Source organism: Helianthus annuus, chromosome 13 (assembly GCF_002127325.2).
Source record: "Helianthus annuus cultivar XRQ/B chromosome 13, HanXRQr2.0-SUNRISE, whole genome shotgun sequence".
NCBI lineage: Eukaryota > Viridiplantae > Streptophyta > Magnoliopsida > Asterales > Asteraceae > Helianthus > Helianthus annuus.
This window is the reverse complement of record NC_035445.2, coordinates 142989384-143006532: the sequence shown is the minus strand read 5'-3', so window position 1 is coordinate 143006532 and position 17149 is coordinate 142989384. Positions and strand designations below refer to the sequence as shown.

The window sequence follows — 17149 nt, the reverse complement described above, 5'->3', positions numbered from 1 at the left end:
CCGCATTGCGGCGGATCCTAATTCTAGTTAGGTTGAAATTAAAATATTTTTTAAATGTCGGGTTGGAATTAAAATACATTAATGTTAAATATACTCTCAGATCTTAGTTAGACGTCTCTCACAAAGTCGTACTTTTGCCCAAACACGCGAGGACATCTACTAGTAATTCACACTTCTAAATTTTTATGTTTATTTTCTTGATCAAATCAATGTTTTTTTTTTAATATTTTTGTTAGAAGGTTATCTCTATATTTATACTCTTGTTCCTGTTTAAAATATATAAATAATCACAACTAAATGATAATAATAATTACTAAATTAATAATAATAGTACTTTAATAACAACTAATTTGTTTACGTTGCGTGTTGCGGTGAAACCGAGCAAATGATAATGTAAAACAGACGTGATTTAAAAATAAAGCATGTCGTTTAGGAAGGCAAACCATTAGAACGGTTTAGTTTATAATCGTATCGTTTTATAATACCAAATAAATACTTTATTTTGAGTACAAATTAGTTTTTAACATAACTTATAACAGAATGTCAGGGAAAAAATAAGTATAACTACGTACTTAAGTTTTTAGAAAAAAGTTACAAACGTAAATTATTAAAGAACTATCAAATTAATTTATAAATTAATATATGTTCTAAAAAAAGAAAAAAAAATAAAAAAATGGTAAAGGAAATATATGGTTTTAAAAAAGGAAAAAAATAAAAAATATGTTATTAAAAGTAAATATAATAATAAAAGCTATATATTATTATAAAAATAAGTTACTATTCATCATCCTTCATCAACAATATATATATATATATATATATATATATATATAGTTGGGATCAAGAGAAAACGATTTGATGTATGAGAACAGTGAGAACGATTTTCAGCCATAAGATCTTTGTGATTTATGGCTAAGATAATACGATGACATTTTTGTAAATAATGGGAACCTTATAACTACCAGGAGGGGTAAAATTGGAAGATCCAAACAAGGGTGCACATGCTAATCACATGCCATTTTCCCCTATCATATTTAAACGTGAAGGGATATGGTCCCAAAAACCTTGCGCAAGCGCATAAGACCATACCCTAACTTCATTCCAAAGAACATCTTAAACAAAACCTTGCGCGGCTGCGCAACGGTTCTACACAGTTTGGAAGAAAACAATCTTAGATAACCATGCGCCGGAGGAAAAGGGGAGACAAACACTCAACTAACACCCTTGCGCGGGCTCGCGCAAGGGCACAGTTAAGTATAAAGAGTAAAACCTTAGTATCTCCGCGCGCATAAAGTCAAGAAAAAAAAAAGAAATCTTTTATGTTACAACAGAATGGACACGTGGCAAAGGCATAGATGTTTACAGCTGTAGATCTTCTAGAAGGGTTTAAATGCTCATCGTGCATGGCCATTCGGTTACAACTGACGGTGACGTGGCACAATCATGGACGCCCATCTAAATCACGATGATGGCACTCACCTGAAGGAGGATCTACACAAAACCACTTTCCACGTGGCATCTCCCGAGCCGTTGATCAAGCTCACAATCCGTATGGATGGATGTGAAGTTACCTATTAACGGAAAGTAGAATAACCGCTAACGGAAAAGTGCTTTCTGTTACTCTCTCCATTACACCATTTTCCCGCCAAAATCCGGTTATAAATAAGGCACTGCATGTATGATCTCGACAAGTCAACTTCCACTTACTCTCACTTTTACTTCATCTTCTTTCTTGAGATCACTGTACTTATTCTCACGCCGGAGAGTGGTCACGGAGAGAACCTCCATTCTCCCCGTGGCGAGTCTAACGGCTTTCTGTTTTGCAATGATCACCGGAGAAGGAAGCTAGCTAACCCCCGAATCGACGAGAGGATTAACCCTTTTATGCAGAGACAAAACCCCCGATCTGATTGACTCCGGTCTAATTAGATCTCTGTTTCTTCAAAACGCCAATAACTTTTTCATACGTGATTATTTTTCTAAAAAATTTACACCATAAAACTCAACGTTTTTTATCTTTCCAACGAGTATACTATTGATATACTTTTCGAAAAAAATTAACTGAGTTTTTATGGCGTTTTTCCTAAACTGGGTGTTTTATGGCGTTTTAGACTAGGTATTTTCATGGCGTTTTTTCTGAACTAGGTGTTTTTATTGCGTTTTAACTAGGTATTTTCATGGCGTTTTTCTGAACTAGGTGTTTTTATGGCGTTTTCAACTGAGTTTTTCATGGCGTTTTTCTAAACTGGGTATTTTATGGCATTTTTAACTGGGCATTTTCATGGCGTTTTTCTGAATTGGGTGTTTATATGGCGTTTTATTTGAACACCCAGTTCATGTGAGTGGGTTTTTTTTACAATATTACCCTTAGTGTAATTTAGCCATCAATGTCACATGTCAACACCAAAATCGTTCTCACACTTTTCACCGTTTTCCCTAAATCCTGACCCTATATATATAGGGTGAGGTTCCTCTACAAAGTGTGTTTTTCCTACAAAGTGTAGGAAGTGATCTTAACCATTGAACGAGTGTGTTTGATGGTTGAGATCATCTTGGTGGCATTTTATTAATACTAGATTTATGACCCGCCGCGATGCGGCGGGGATCGGTTATATATATATCACAGTGGATAAAAGCCCGATGCTTCTTACATTAAGTTCGCGTATTTCGTTCTCATTATCTACCCTATCTACCTGGTGTATACAAAATATCGTTGTATCAATCCATAAGCAACTTATCTTACTTACACCAGCTGCAAGTTACGAAGATAAAAAGATATTTCCCTGCTAGTATATTTCTGGTACACAGTGGTGATAGGCGTTACGGCTTATGTCAGGCTTTCGGCTGCATAATGTTCCTAGGTTGTAGCCATCCAAATAGCAGTTCCTCGTGTCATCATTTTTCACGTGACCTCTTAGAGGCGCGCGACTTGATTCTGCAGCATTAAGAAAAAAGAAACATCAACATTAGGCAAACGTCAATGTTTAAAGAACGCTATTGTCAACTTATGCAGTTGAAAGTACGAACCTGGTCTTCACAGTTCACACACGAACCTGCACAACTCATTCATGCCTTTCTCATCAAGTAAGCATTTACAACTTATCCATTCTCTTTAACTTCTATTCTAAGCCACATCGCTGATTGTTAATCACTTTTTAAAACCAAGGCTAAATGCCCCAACATGATAGCAAGGACTTGAAAAATAATCTGCCTGGCAACTATTTCACATGATGACCTGAATTTTCACAACTACGTTTCCTGAACTAAAAGACAAACTATAAACATAATTTTGTGCCAAAAAAAATTTTACTACTGAAAAATTCCTTGCTCTGATCAATACTCATTTTCAATAGTAAAGCCTAACAAAAAGTTATTATTTTCTATTTTGTCTTGTTATTATCCTATTCTATCTTAAATCCCCAACTAAAAGATTCCAGTTTCGATTGACGACTGAAGTGAAATATAGGTTTGTTTTTTACCTGTTTCGCGATTTGGCGTTGAAACATCGGCGTTGATTCATGTTGTTGGAGAACAAAAAAGACAACTAAGAATCAATCGATTAGATAGCATAAAACAGTTTTAACCATGCTTTGTAGTATGGGAAAATCCCAATGGTTTGGTGTCGTAGCTTGGTTATGGTTGGACTCTATCAGTAGTTTATATGTGGGCCCCACCGGTAGATACATGACAACCTCATCAGGCTTCTGCTGGTTTTACTGAGGAGGCTGGTCTGTTGCCAGCAATGGCAGCCTTTATAGCTATATCCACATGTTATAAGTCATTAGAAAAAGTTGCAGCATCTATTGTTAGCTATATCAACTAATGACTTGATCCATCTTGATATAAGACTCAAATTATCATATAGCAAGCTCAAGATTAGTAACATAAATTTTAACATCTTATTGAACTACATACTTGTACAAAGAAGTAAATATGTTTTACAACATGGGTTTTACAGAGCCGAATGCCCTTTCTGAAGTGAATACACTTACCAAACCAACCCAAAAGATCTTGATGGGCCTCCTGTGTACGTGTCCCAGCTGTTATGTCTTCATCTCTATATCAAAACAGGACAATAATGTGATACACCAGGATATATCTTCAGAAGTGATCAGCCTGCATGCCCATACCTTTTTTTAGATCTGATAGGTTGATTAACTATTATAAATATTACTCTGAATCATAATTCCTAGATTTGTAAATCCTTAGCTAATTGGTAGACACATGACGAGCTAACCGAGCTTCTACTGGTTCTACTGAGGAGTCAGGTCAGATAAACAAACCCAAATACTCTCTTGAATCTGCATATGCAATATGCAAAAAATGCAAAAAAAATGCCAAAATTCTTCTAATGAACTAAAATCAGAACCCTAAATCCATAAAAAAAATTCCTGATCCATAACTCTCTAAAAGCTGCAAAAATACATCATTAATCTCATAAAATAGAAACTTATTTTTCAAAATTAATTAGCTTCCAAAGCATGAAACTACTCGCATCAATTTACAGTAAGCTAAATCAAAAGTGAAAAGTCAAAAGTATAAAATTTTTATAAAAAGGTTACCTTTCTGAAAGAACCTAGCAAAATCCAGACCAGATTCGCCATCGTCGTCACAATCACCGTTTAGGGTTCTTCAGTGTTAGGCAAAGAAGTTCTTTAATATTAGGCAAAGAAGATGGGATTTGGGGGACAGGAACCGACCGTCTAGGGTTTTCAACTACCACAACTGATGGCAGTGTAAGGCGGTGGTGATAGGGGCGGATACTCACCAATGTCGTCGTCAATTTCCATCTCTCTCTGAGACCTTGGTTTTCTCTGTTCGTCAATTTATACAAGTGTTGATTACTGTTCATTGCGGTTGATTTTTAATTAACGAAAATACCCTCAATAACACTACCGGCCTAACCTCCAACATCCCCTTCGTCTGTCCACGCTACCCGATGATCAGCAGCAGCAGCAGATGGAAGACGATCGGTGGTGACTGCGATGCCAATCAGCAGATGGAAGAGCGTCGGTGGTGGCGGCCTAGTGGGTAACCTGCTCTGGAGGCTAGGGATAGAACGAATGGGTCGGATATAGTTGATGGAATTGTATGAAGATTGAAATTACGAAAATATCCTCAAATACTGTAGCAAACCTATGTTATCATTTGATATATATAATAATGTGTATCTTAAAAATAGGATGATTTAATTAGGGGTAGATGTGTCATTTAGCTTGTTTTAAGTATGAAAATAACGGTCATCCCATAAACCACTCCACATTTCTCGCGATTCTCTCTATCTCTCTTCGTCCTCTCCATCGTGAAGAAACACAACGTCAAGAAAACATATCGTGAATCATACAATATCACACATCATGAAGAAACCCAAGAAAACATATCGTGAATCATTGTATGGTGTGTTATACAATATAACACATCGTGAAGAAAAATTATAAAACACAACGTCAAGAAACCATAAAAGACATGTCATTTGTGAATCATAAATTCATAACTGGTAAAACACATTGTGAATTAACCTGTAACTGGTAAAACACATCATCAAGAAATTACAAATACATCTCCTTCCTAAAAGTACGTTAATAATTACAAAATACATCTCCTTCCTAAAACATAAACTGCTATAACACACTGTGAATTAACTTGTAACTGGTTAAACATATCGTCAAGAAATTATTCATGAAGGATTGCAGCTTGATGCGTGTTAGTGTATATATGTTTTTAGATATATATTTAAGCCCTTTTTACACTTTTAGCCAAGTTTTAAATTTATAAAACACGATATTTACTAACACTAAACACACATATGGGCAAGTGCACCCATCGTGGACGTAGTATAGTGTTGGTAAGATACCGAGGTCGTCCAAGGACACAAGAGCTTTTAATACCGGTTTATCCTCAACGTCTAATCAAATCAAAAAGGTTAGAAAAATGTTTTAAACTAAGAAAAATAAAAACTAACTAAATGCTGAAAATAAAAATAAAATAAAAACAGATAGACAAGATGAATCACTTGGATCCGACACGTGTATTAGTATAACCTTTGATTATTTTCGCACTTTTGCACTTATTTAAGAGATTATCTTAGTTATTTTAGTAGGCCCCTCTTTTGAAGGCGACGTTACCCTCAACCCAGTAGTTTGAGTCAGCAAGGATACAATCTTAAAGGGTCGGATTATTGGAAGATAATGAATTAAGTTATTAATGCAAATTGTGGTAGGCCCCGCTTCTGGCGGTGACGTTACCCTCGGCTAAGTAGTCTGAGTCAGCAGGGATACAGTCCTAAATAGCCGGGTTATAGTATTAATAGTAGTTAACTTATGAGGGGGTCAAAGAGTTTGCATCCCCGCCATCCAATACCTATGGGCATTGAAGGAGATCCTACTAAATTTGACCCAGGTCCCAAGCAGGACCTCTAAACGTTGAACAAGGGCAAGACCCTTACCAAACCGTTCCCTTAACCCCCGACCAGGTAGCCAACATACCTCCATATAGACCGTGGAGATATGAATGGTGAAAATCTTTTATTTTATATAGACAGTAAAATAACGCCAAGACACCACGGACAAACGATAAGGAAAGATCACCTTCAACATAAGTAACTAGTTATTAAAGTCATTAATACAAAACCAAATAATAAGTGCAAAAGATTAAAAATAAAAAGTATTATACTAAACACTTGTCTTCACCAAGTGATGTAAGAGACTTAGGCAAACATGGCCTTGATTGTCAAGAACTCTTACGATCAATCTTGGATCCCGAGACGACTCACACACTCTACGATGGACAATGGATGATGGTGGTGGATGATGGTGTTATGGTGGTGGTGGGTGGTGGATGAGGTGTGAGAGAGGTGGTGTGCCAAGGGATGAGAGAGAATGAATCCAAGCTCCTCTATTTATAGGCTGAACAGAAGGCTGGACACGGCCCCGTGTCCGCTGGACACGGCCCCGTGCCCACCTGACACTCTCTCTCTTCATTAATTGTAATTGTGAATTACAATTAATGCGCCTGCTGTACTTTCACCACGCCCCCGTGCTCGCTGGACACGGCCCCGTGGTGGGCAATGGAAGCTTCTACTGGTTTGTCTTTTCTGCTGCTTCCTGGGCACGCCCCCGTGTTCGCTGGACACGGGGCGTGTTCAGACTCTGTTTCCTTCTTTTTGCCTTGGGAGGTGCCGTTGAGGGTCCGGGTAGTCCACTTTTATTCCTTTTCTTGTATTTATGGTAGAATTAGTGGTCTTTTTGCTTCTTTTGTGATTTTGAGCTCATTTCATCCTGAAAATACAAAAGGAAGACAAAAACACTCTTTTTCCAACATTAGTACTTAAAAAGGGTTAGTTTTATGCCTTAATTGATGTGTTTTATATGTTGCATTTTACACACATCAAATACCCCCACACTTGAACTTTTGCTTGTCCTCAAGCAAAACTCTTTAAATGTGGCTTACACTCCCAAATGGAATAGGTAGAAGAGAAGTTTTTTTTTTTTTTTTTTTGGCTTGTCCTAGAGTGTCGGGAATCCAAGGTTTTTATAGGTTTTATTTTTAGTTATTTACAATCCTATTCGTTATGATTTATTTTGAACTTTTCACAAGATAAATTACTTATTCGGGCATAACATGTTTTATTAAAATTCCATTTATATACAAGTTCACATACCTCACGGGAGATCACTCAACACTCGGCCGAAGGTGTATATTTTAGTGAATCACTCGAGAGCGGCACGGAACTTACGTCTTTCCATAGGCTTGCCAAGCAATCAATCCTCCTCCTTTTTAACTTTTTACCTTTGTAAATATCAAGAGGACTTTTTGGGTGAAGGCTTGGGTTTAAAGGTGAGTGGTTGGTTAGTGGTTAGTAAAAAAAAAAGGCGAAAATCGTAACAAGTGTCGGTTTTCGTAAAATACCTTGTTTTTAGTGACTTATTATTTTTGAAGTATTTCTCCAAACAAGCTTTTGTAGCTTTGTTTGTTTTTGACTTCATATAAGATTTTTTTTTTTTTTTTTTTTGATGTCACATGAAAGGGCAAGTTGACGAAAAACCGAGCTTGTTACTAAAATAAAAGAAAAAAAATGAAAAAGGTTCTTGGTGGGTAAAAAAAATTGTTTTGGGGTAATGAAATGAAAGGTTTAGGCTCAAAGGGGTTTTCTAGGGGGATTTTTGGGTAGGTAAAAAAAAATGAAAAATAATGGTTTTGAAAAAAAATAGTTAGTCCTAATGCCTCCATCATTTACTTACTTGGGTTTAAGTTGGTAAGGACCGGGAATGTATTGTTGTGGCAAGTTCTAGATTTGTAAGGACCGAGCGGCTATTCACACAAGAAACGAAAAATGAGCATTTAATCTAAATATGTGTATTTTTATGCTCAATAAAGGCTCAAAACTCACTTTTGTGGGAATGGGTTTTTAATGTGACCAAGCATATATAATCGAATTTTAAACTAGACTTGTTATGTCGTTTCATAATTTTCTTATGTTGGTTCCTTTTTTTTTTATCACGACGCTATCGGTTGTAAACTTGTAAAAATATAACCTTTTTAGAACTTGTTATTCCTAACTTAAACCAAGACAAGTAAATAAAAAAAAAAGAAAAAGTTTTTTGAAAAAAATTGGAGTGTTTAGCGGTTCCAATAGAGTTTTGTGTAAGGCTTGTGTTTAGGATTTTGCAAAATTTCAAGGTTTTAGCATCCCCCCCACACTTAAATTACACATTGTCCTCAATGTGTCCAAAAATAATATTTTTGGTTGATTAGAATGTATAAAAGTGTGTTAAAAAGCAAAGATTTATGTTACTGGCAGTCTGGACACGGCCCCGTGTTCACCGGGCACGGCCCCGTGGTCAAGTGCCAGTAACAAAAATTTCAGAATTGAAACAGAAGCCTGGACACGGGGGCGTGTCCGCTGAACACGGCTCGTGTCCAGTTACCTGAACTGGGTGATTTTTCTGCAGGGGTTCAGCACGGGGCCGTGTTGGTTGAGCACGGCCCGTGTTGAGCCTTCTGTGACGGAGATTTTTGTCGGGTTGCTCTGTTCTTCGTGCATGGTTCCATTTTTCTCGTTCCCTTTTTCATCCATTACCACCAGGAGTGTGTTTTATTCTGCAAAAATTAAAAGATTAAACTAAACTAAACTAAGGATAGATCCGCGGAATGCCTCCGTGGTGCGCCACGTTTATAAGGGTCCTTGGCTAGACCCGATTCCTGGTTATATCTCTTCTGAGTGGAGTGCCTTGCTTCCCAAGTTACACCGTCGGAGAGCGGCATCCAAGCTTGAATCAATAACCTTCATGTAATTGACTGGGTCGTCGTCCTCTATTTTCTTCCCAACTCCGAACTTCACCTCATCGTCCCCATACCTCAAAGTCAGTGTCCCTTCATTCATGTCTACCACTGCTTGTGCTGTGGCAAGGAAGGATCTCCCTAGGATAAGGGGGACCTCGGTGTCTTCCTCCATGTCGAGTATGACAAAGTCAACGGGATAGACGAATTTGCTTACCCTTACCAAGACATTCTCGATGACACCTTGTGGGAATTTGACTGATCGATCAGCGAGTTGTATGCTTATTTTTGTAGGGCTCGTGGTTCCCAAGCCAAGTCTTTTGAACATTGATGAGGGCATGAGGTTAATGCTAGCCCCTAAGTCGGCCAAGGCATTGCGAACGGGTGATTCCCCTATTGAACATGGAATCGTGAAACTTCCGGGATCGATTTTCTTTTGGGGTAGTTTATTGAGTACGAGGGCAGAGCATTCTTCGCCTAAATTAACTAATTGCAAATTTTCAATTTTCTTTTTATGTGTAAGGAAGTCCCTCATAAATTTAGAGTATTTGGGCATTTGGGTTAGGACTTCGATAAAAGGAATATTGACATGCAATTGTTTTAACAAACTTTCGAATTTTGCGAATTGCTCATTGGTTTTTTGACGAATTAACCTACCGGGGTATGGAACTCGAGGAGCCTTGGTAGGTTCTGGTGATGGAGGAGAGTTCTTTTCCTGCAGATGTGTTGGCATTGTTTCTTCCGTTGGTTGAGTTACTTCTGCAGGCCCTACGGTGCGGTTTCGTAGTGTGATGAGGTGAACTTGCGCCTTTGGGTTTGTTTCGGTATTGCTAGGTAATGCGCCTTGCGGTCTCTCGGAAAAATTTTGTGCTAGTTGATTTATTTGTTTTTCTATGTTTTGAATGCTACCTTGTTGATTCCTAAAATTAGATTCTAATTGTAGAAATCTTTCCGAGTTTTTCTTATCAGTGTCGGAGACGAGGCGAGATATAGTATCTTCGAGCCTTTCTCGTCCACCTTGTTGTTGAGTGAAATTTTGTGACTCATTTCTTGATTGCTGAAAGTTTGTTCGTTGGGTTTGTTGGTTACTACTATTGCCGGTTTCCCTCCAACCAAGGTTTGGGTGGTTTCGCCATCCTTGGTTGTAAGTTCCCGTTGGAGGACCCGACGGCCTAGGTCTATTATCAATGTAGTTTACCATTTCTTGTTGATCGTCCGTTTCTTTCATGCAACTCCAATTTTCATGTGACCCACCACACCCTTCACAAGCCATAACCGAGACTGTTTTTGTCATTTCTAGTTTTTTTATTTTTGAAGAAAGGGCCTCGATTTGGGCTTGTAAAGAGGTGCTTTCGTCGACCTTATGGGCGCCCGGGGCGATAGACTTATTTCCCCGGGGAGTGTGCCATTGAAAATTGGTTTGAGCAATTTCCTCAATTTGATTATATATTTCGTGTGGGCGTCGATTACCTAAAAGTCCCCCGGAGCTAGAATCAAGTGTCTGCCTAGTGTGTGGCAACAATCCATTGTAGAAAGTGGATACTTGTTGCCATATTGCGAGGCCATGATGGGGACACTTGCGTAATAGCTCCTTGAACCTTTCCCATGTTTCATATAAGGATTCCCCGTCCTCTTGTGAGTATGTATTGATTTCAGCCATTAATTTAGCAGTTTTAGAAGGAGGGAAATACTTATATAGAAACTTTTGGGCTAGTTCATCCCAGGTGTTTACCGATCCAGCTGGGAGGGTGTTGAGCCAAGCTTTCGCTCGGTCTTTTAGTGAGAACGGAAACATACGGAGGCGTATGGCGTCGTTTGATGCTCCATTGATCCGAAAGGTATCACATATTTCTAAGAAATTAGTTATATGTAGATGAGGATGCTCGTCCGCAAGCCCGTGGAAGGTTGCGGAGTTTTGGAGCATTTGTATCAAATGCGGTCGGAGCTCGAAGTTATTGGCTTCGACATTTGGAGCATTGATAGCGGCGCCTAGATTACCTACGGTGGGCCGTAGATAATCCATAAGGGTACGTTGGTCCGCCATTGGGGGTGGATCACCCGAAACCTTCTCTTGGTTTTTGTCTTTTAACCTTTTTCTGAGAAAGCGTTCGGGTTCTTCTAGCGGTTCTTTTATGTCTTTATTGGAACTGGAGCTCATACACTACGTGAGGATGGTGTCGGGTTCCAAGTCCTGCAATAAAAACAAAAAAGAATGTCGGTCAGAAGGTTCACCACGGCCCCGTGTTGAGCGAACACGGCCCCGTGGTCGGAAATACAGTGATTGTTTTCCAGATCCCAGTTACTGGAAGTTGGACACGGCCCCGTGTTGCACCGGCACGGCCCCGTGGTCAGCCTTCTGTAACTTGAAAAACAAAAACTGCCAGTAACTTTGCTGAGCACGGCCCGTGTCCGACCAGGCACGGCCCCGTGCTGAGCTCTGCAGAAGCTAAAAATCTAAAAAAAAAATCCTAAAAAATTAAAAAAATAAAAATATGATTAGGCCGTTGATTCCTAACTTTCTTAAAATCCTTGTGTCCCCGGCAGCGGCGCCAAAAACTTGATGCGTGTTAGTGTATATATGTTTTTAGATATATATTTAAGCCCTTTTTACACTTTTAGCCAAGTTTTAAATTTATAAAACACGATATTTACTAACACTAAACACACATATGGGCAAGTGCACCCATCGTGGACGTAGTATAGTGTTGGTAAGATACCGAGGTCGTCCAAGGACACAAGAGCTTTTAATACCGGTTTATCCTCAACGTCTAATCAAATCAAAAAGGTTAGAAAAATGTTTTAAACTAAGAAAAATAAAAACTAACTAAATGCTGAAAATAAAAATAAAATAAAAATAGATAGACAAGATGAATCACTTGGATCCGACACGTGTATTAGTATAACCTTTGATTATTTTCGCACTTTTGCACTTGTTTAAGAGATTATCTTAGTTATTGTAGTAGGCCCCTCTTTTGAAGGCGACGTTACCCTCAACCCAGTAGTTTGAGTCAGCAAGGATACAATCCTAAAGGGTCGGATTATTGGAAGATAATGAATTAAGTTATTAATGCAAATTGTGGTAGGCCCCGCTTCTGGCGGTGACGTTACCCTCGGCTAAGTAGTCTGAGTCAGCAGGGATACAGTCCTAAATAGCCGGGTTATAGTATTAATAGTAGTTAACTTATGAGGGGGTCAAAGAGTTTGGATCCCCGCCATCCAATACCTATGGGCATTGAAGGAGATCCTACTAAATTTGACCCAGGTCCCAAGCAGGACCTCTAAACGTTGAACAAGGGCAAGACCCTTACCAAACCGTTCCCTTAACCCCCGACCAGGTAGCCAACATACCTCCATATAGACCGTGGAGATATGAATGGTGAAAATCTTTTATTTTATATAGACAGTAAAATAACGCCAAGACACCACGGACAAACGATAAGGAAAGATCACCTTCAACATAAGTAACTAGTTATTAAAGTCATTAATACAAAACCAAATAATAAGTGCAAAAGATTAAAAATAAAAAGTATTATACTAAACACTTGTCTTCACCAAGTGATGTAAGAGACTTAGGCAAACATGGCCTTGATTGTCAAGAACTCTTACGATCAATCTTGGATCCCGAGACGACTCACACACTCTACGATGGACAATGGATGATGGTGGTGGATGATGGTGTTATGGTGGTGGTGGGTGGTGGATGAGGTGTGAGAGAGGTGGTGTGCCAAGGGATGAGAGAGAATGAATCCAAGCTCCTCTATTTATAGGCTGAACAGAAGGCTGGACATGGCCCCGTGTCCGCTGGACACGGCCCCGTGCCCGCCTGACACTCTCTCTCTTCATTAATTGTAATTGCGAATTACAATTAATGCGCCTGCTGTACTTTCACCACGCCCCCGTGCTCGCTGGACACGGCCCCGTGGTGGGCAATGGAAGCTTCTACTGGTTTGTCTTTTCTGCTGCTTCCTGGGCACGCCCCCGTGTTCGCTGGACACGGGGCGTGTTCAGACTCTGTTTCCTTCTTTTTGCCTTGGGAGGTGCCGTTGAGGGTCCGGGTAGTCCACTTTTGTTCCTTTTCTTGTATTTATGGTAGAATTAGTGGTCTTTTTGCTTCTTTTGTGATTTTGAGCTCATTTCATCCTGAAAATACAAAAGGAAGACAAAAACACTCTTTTTCCAACATTAGTACTTAAAAAGGGTTAGTTTTATGACTTAATTGATGTGTTTTATACGTTGCATTTTACACACATCACAGCTGGTAAAACACATCGTCGAAAAAATTGTTCATGAAGGACTGCAGCTAGTAAAACACATGTTACACTATAAATGTTTAAAACACGACAAAAAATTCTCTAATTAATCCAATGATAAACTGCTAAAACACAACGGTATTAGTCTGCTTGCTGTTAAAACACAATATCAAGAAATCCTCCAGCATTAATTCAATATCGTAATCATTGTTAGATAAATCATACAATTGCTACAACACGTCAAACAAAAATTCAAGTTTATGCAATATCATAAAACTTTACCATCACCGCAATCAACCATAACATTTGACGCCATGATTTTGATCAGTAAAGATGTTATGAAGAATAAGATGCAATACGAATGCTCTGGGGATATGTTGTATCGATTGTATAATATAAACGAAACCGTCGATTTGATTTCAATGAGATATTTAGTTTCCTTAATTATATGGTTAGTTAGTTAGTTAATCTATTAATATAATCCATAATTAAAATAATAATCAAATTACCTTAATACCCTTTTGATTAAAAACTCTAATTGCCACATTTCACATGTAGGAGGCTTCCTACACTTTGTAGGAAAAATGGCTTTGTAGCCAACTCATACTCTATTTATATATATTTATATAGGGTGGGAGTTGGCTACAAAGTCTATTTTCCCTACAGAGTGTAAAACGTTATAAAACACCATAATCTCAATCATAAAACACACTCAAAACCCACAAATACCAAAGTGAAGATTACTAAAACGCCATATTTGTGGGTTTTGTGTTGTGTTTTGGATGATAAGGCTTTGATTATCAAATGACTAACATTAGTGTGTTTTTTGTTGATTATCATGTTGTGTTTTATATTCATAGTTCTACAATGGTGTGTTTGAAGTTTTTATGGGCTGTTAGGGTTTGGATACTGTGTTGTAGTGATCTTCACTCTGTTATTTGTGGGTTTTGAGTGTGTTTTATGGCTAAAATTGTGGTGGTTTATGGCTTTGTACACTTTGTAGGAAAATGAATTTTGTAGCCTAACCTTACTATATATATATATATATATATATATATATATATATATATATAGGAGGGTGCAAATGAGAAGAATTTTTTTGTAAGAAGAAAAAAGAAGAACTTTCAACCAATAAAAATGCTTCATTTTACTTCATTAAATATTTGCATTTAATTTTAATATAAGGGTATATTGGTAAACTTACATAAATCTTTAATTGGTATTCTTCCTCTTTAATAACTAACTAAATTAAATTTGTAACTCCTTTTCAAAATATATACTTTTTCCAAGTTAAAAAAAAACAATTTACTTTAAAGTGTAGAATAAGTTACTAGTTGTGTAGGATAAATTACGAGTTGTGTATGATATATTTCGATGTGTGTAGGATAAATTTCGGTTGTGTAGGATAAAATTCTATAATGTGTAGGATATATGTAGAAAAATTTTGATATATGTAGGTTTTGTAGATTAAATGTAGAATAATTAATGATTAGTTGACTAATTAATTAAAGAGAAAAAAATTGATGATATGAGTTATAAATGAAATAGTATTTTACTAATATGTCCTTTCTTCTCACATTAAATTTCTTCTCAAATGAACCTTCCCCTATATATATATTGTCACACCCCAACCGACGGCGGAAAACATCGGGGCGCGACACTAAGCGAAACAGATTGTCTAGGAGAATCCATAACAACTATTAATTATAATATATTAAAGGTTCATGTCCCACACCACAAACATACAAAATAAAAACAGTTATTACAGACGATGTTCTCAAAGACAAATATCCATTCTGACAACTCAGATTTTATTTAGTTTGTTTATAGACTCTCCTACTTGATTCCACAAAAGCAAGAGCACGGCATCCTAAGCATTCAAACACATGTCACATATGTTAAAATAGAGGTCAATACACATAGTGTAAAGGTGAGCATACAAGTTTAATAGTATAATAGATAGCGAAATCGTTTTACGCATAACCAGCATGTAACATGTAGCAAAGTGAAGCATGTAGGTTATCGACAATGAAATATGCACAGACGTGACTGCGAGTTGTAGAATGCGCAACACATATCCCCACTGGGACACGTGAAGTAAAACCCTTAACAACCCCTGTCCACGGCAGGTGCTGAGTCCAAACTATAGTAGTATCGTTGCTAAGGTGTCAGGCAACAATCACTGTGTAAACATAACATGCAAGCATTCATCGAGTAACACGTATAACATGCGGAGTCAGTTATCCTATAAAAGTGTTTGCGTTGTGTGTCGTTTGTGATTTGAATAGGTAACGTATGTAACACCCAAAAGTGCGTAAAGCAAAAAGGGTTCGAGTATACTCACAGATTGTGTTTAGTAAATAAACACTCTCTTGGATTGAAGGGGGCGCTGGAAAGTTAGCCTGATTACAGAACGATGGCATAAGCGAATGAACGGCACGTTAAACGAGGATGAAATGACTAAGTGACGAATGGTCATCCGATCGGATGACAATCCGAACGGATGGTCATTCGATCGGATGTCGATCCGTTCAGATGGCCATTCGATCGGATTGACATTCATTTAGGATGGATGTGTTTGTGTATGATGGCTTTGAAGTTTTCGTTGTAGCATTTTAAAATTAGAGAAGTATCTCTACCTTTCAGGTCGTCGATCGAACGGTCGTTTGATCGGATGGTGATCCGATCGGCAAGACATTTCAGTGAGAACAAGTTCACAGCAGGATGGTCATTCGATCGGATGTCAATCCGATCGGATGGCAATCCGTTAGAACTGATATGTTTTGGCAATGTTGTGAATGTTTAAGTGTTGATGACCAAGTGCAATCCGATTGGATTGTCGTTCGATCGGATGGCAATCTGATCGGACGACAATCCGTCCAACAATCTGATCGTTTTGAAAACTTGAATATTTTGTGAAGTTTGAAAAGTTTGAGATTTGATCGAGACGGTATGACCACGTGTTTAAACAACAGAAACCCCGCCAAGTCCAAGTTATCCGATCGAAGTGGGAATCACCCTAGCTTGATCAGTTAACGGTTCGTGACGGTTGTTCATGTTCAACCCGCTAGGTTATCTCGCTGATAGGAATCAGATCTCAGACCGACACTTCACTAGAAACGAGTAGAAGGCCTGAACGAGCTCCGATTCTATCGGTTTTGAGTGCATTGAGTGTAAAAGAGTTGAAAGAAAGTTATGGAACCATCTTTCAATCCTTCTGATCATGAAAATGTTTAGATTTGCGTGAAAAAGTGTTAAATCATGTTGAAATCCTTTAGATCTGAGTTGTCCTTGGTGGAATGAGGCCAAACCTTGAAGTTCATAAGAACTCCATGATGACATCACCCTAGAACACCTCAAATCCGCTGATTTCACGGTTAAAAGTGAAGATTCAAAGGTAAAAATGATAAAGAAGTGTGTGTAGATGATAGATGTACCAGATTTGAGTTGAAAACTTACAAGAATCGTGAGAAATCGAGAGAAAAGAGGGCTGGAGGCGCTGGTCGAACGAGAGAGCTGCCACATCACTGGTCGAACGAGAGAAAAGAGGGCTGGAGGGGCACAGGTGTCAGATCAGATGGCGAACCGATCGGATGGCCATCCGATCCGATGGCCATCCG

General features: G+C 38.3%; 1 non-coding gene across 1 annotated transcript; it reads left to right on the top strand.

The window, feature by feature from the left end:
* The first annotated feature begins 10838 nt into the window (after nt 1-10838).
* On the top strand, nt 10839-10945 carry LOC118486033. The gene has a single exon (XR_004877890.1). It is a non-coding gene; the product is annotated as a small nucleolar RNA R71 (small nucleolar RNA).
* Nucleotides 10946-17149: the final 6204 nt, after the last annotated feature.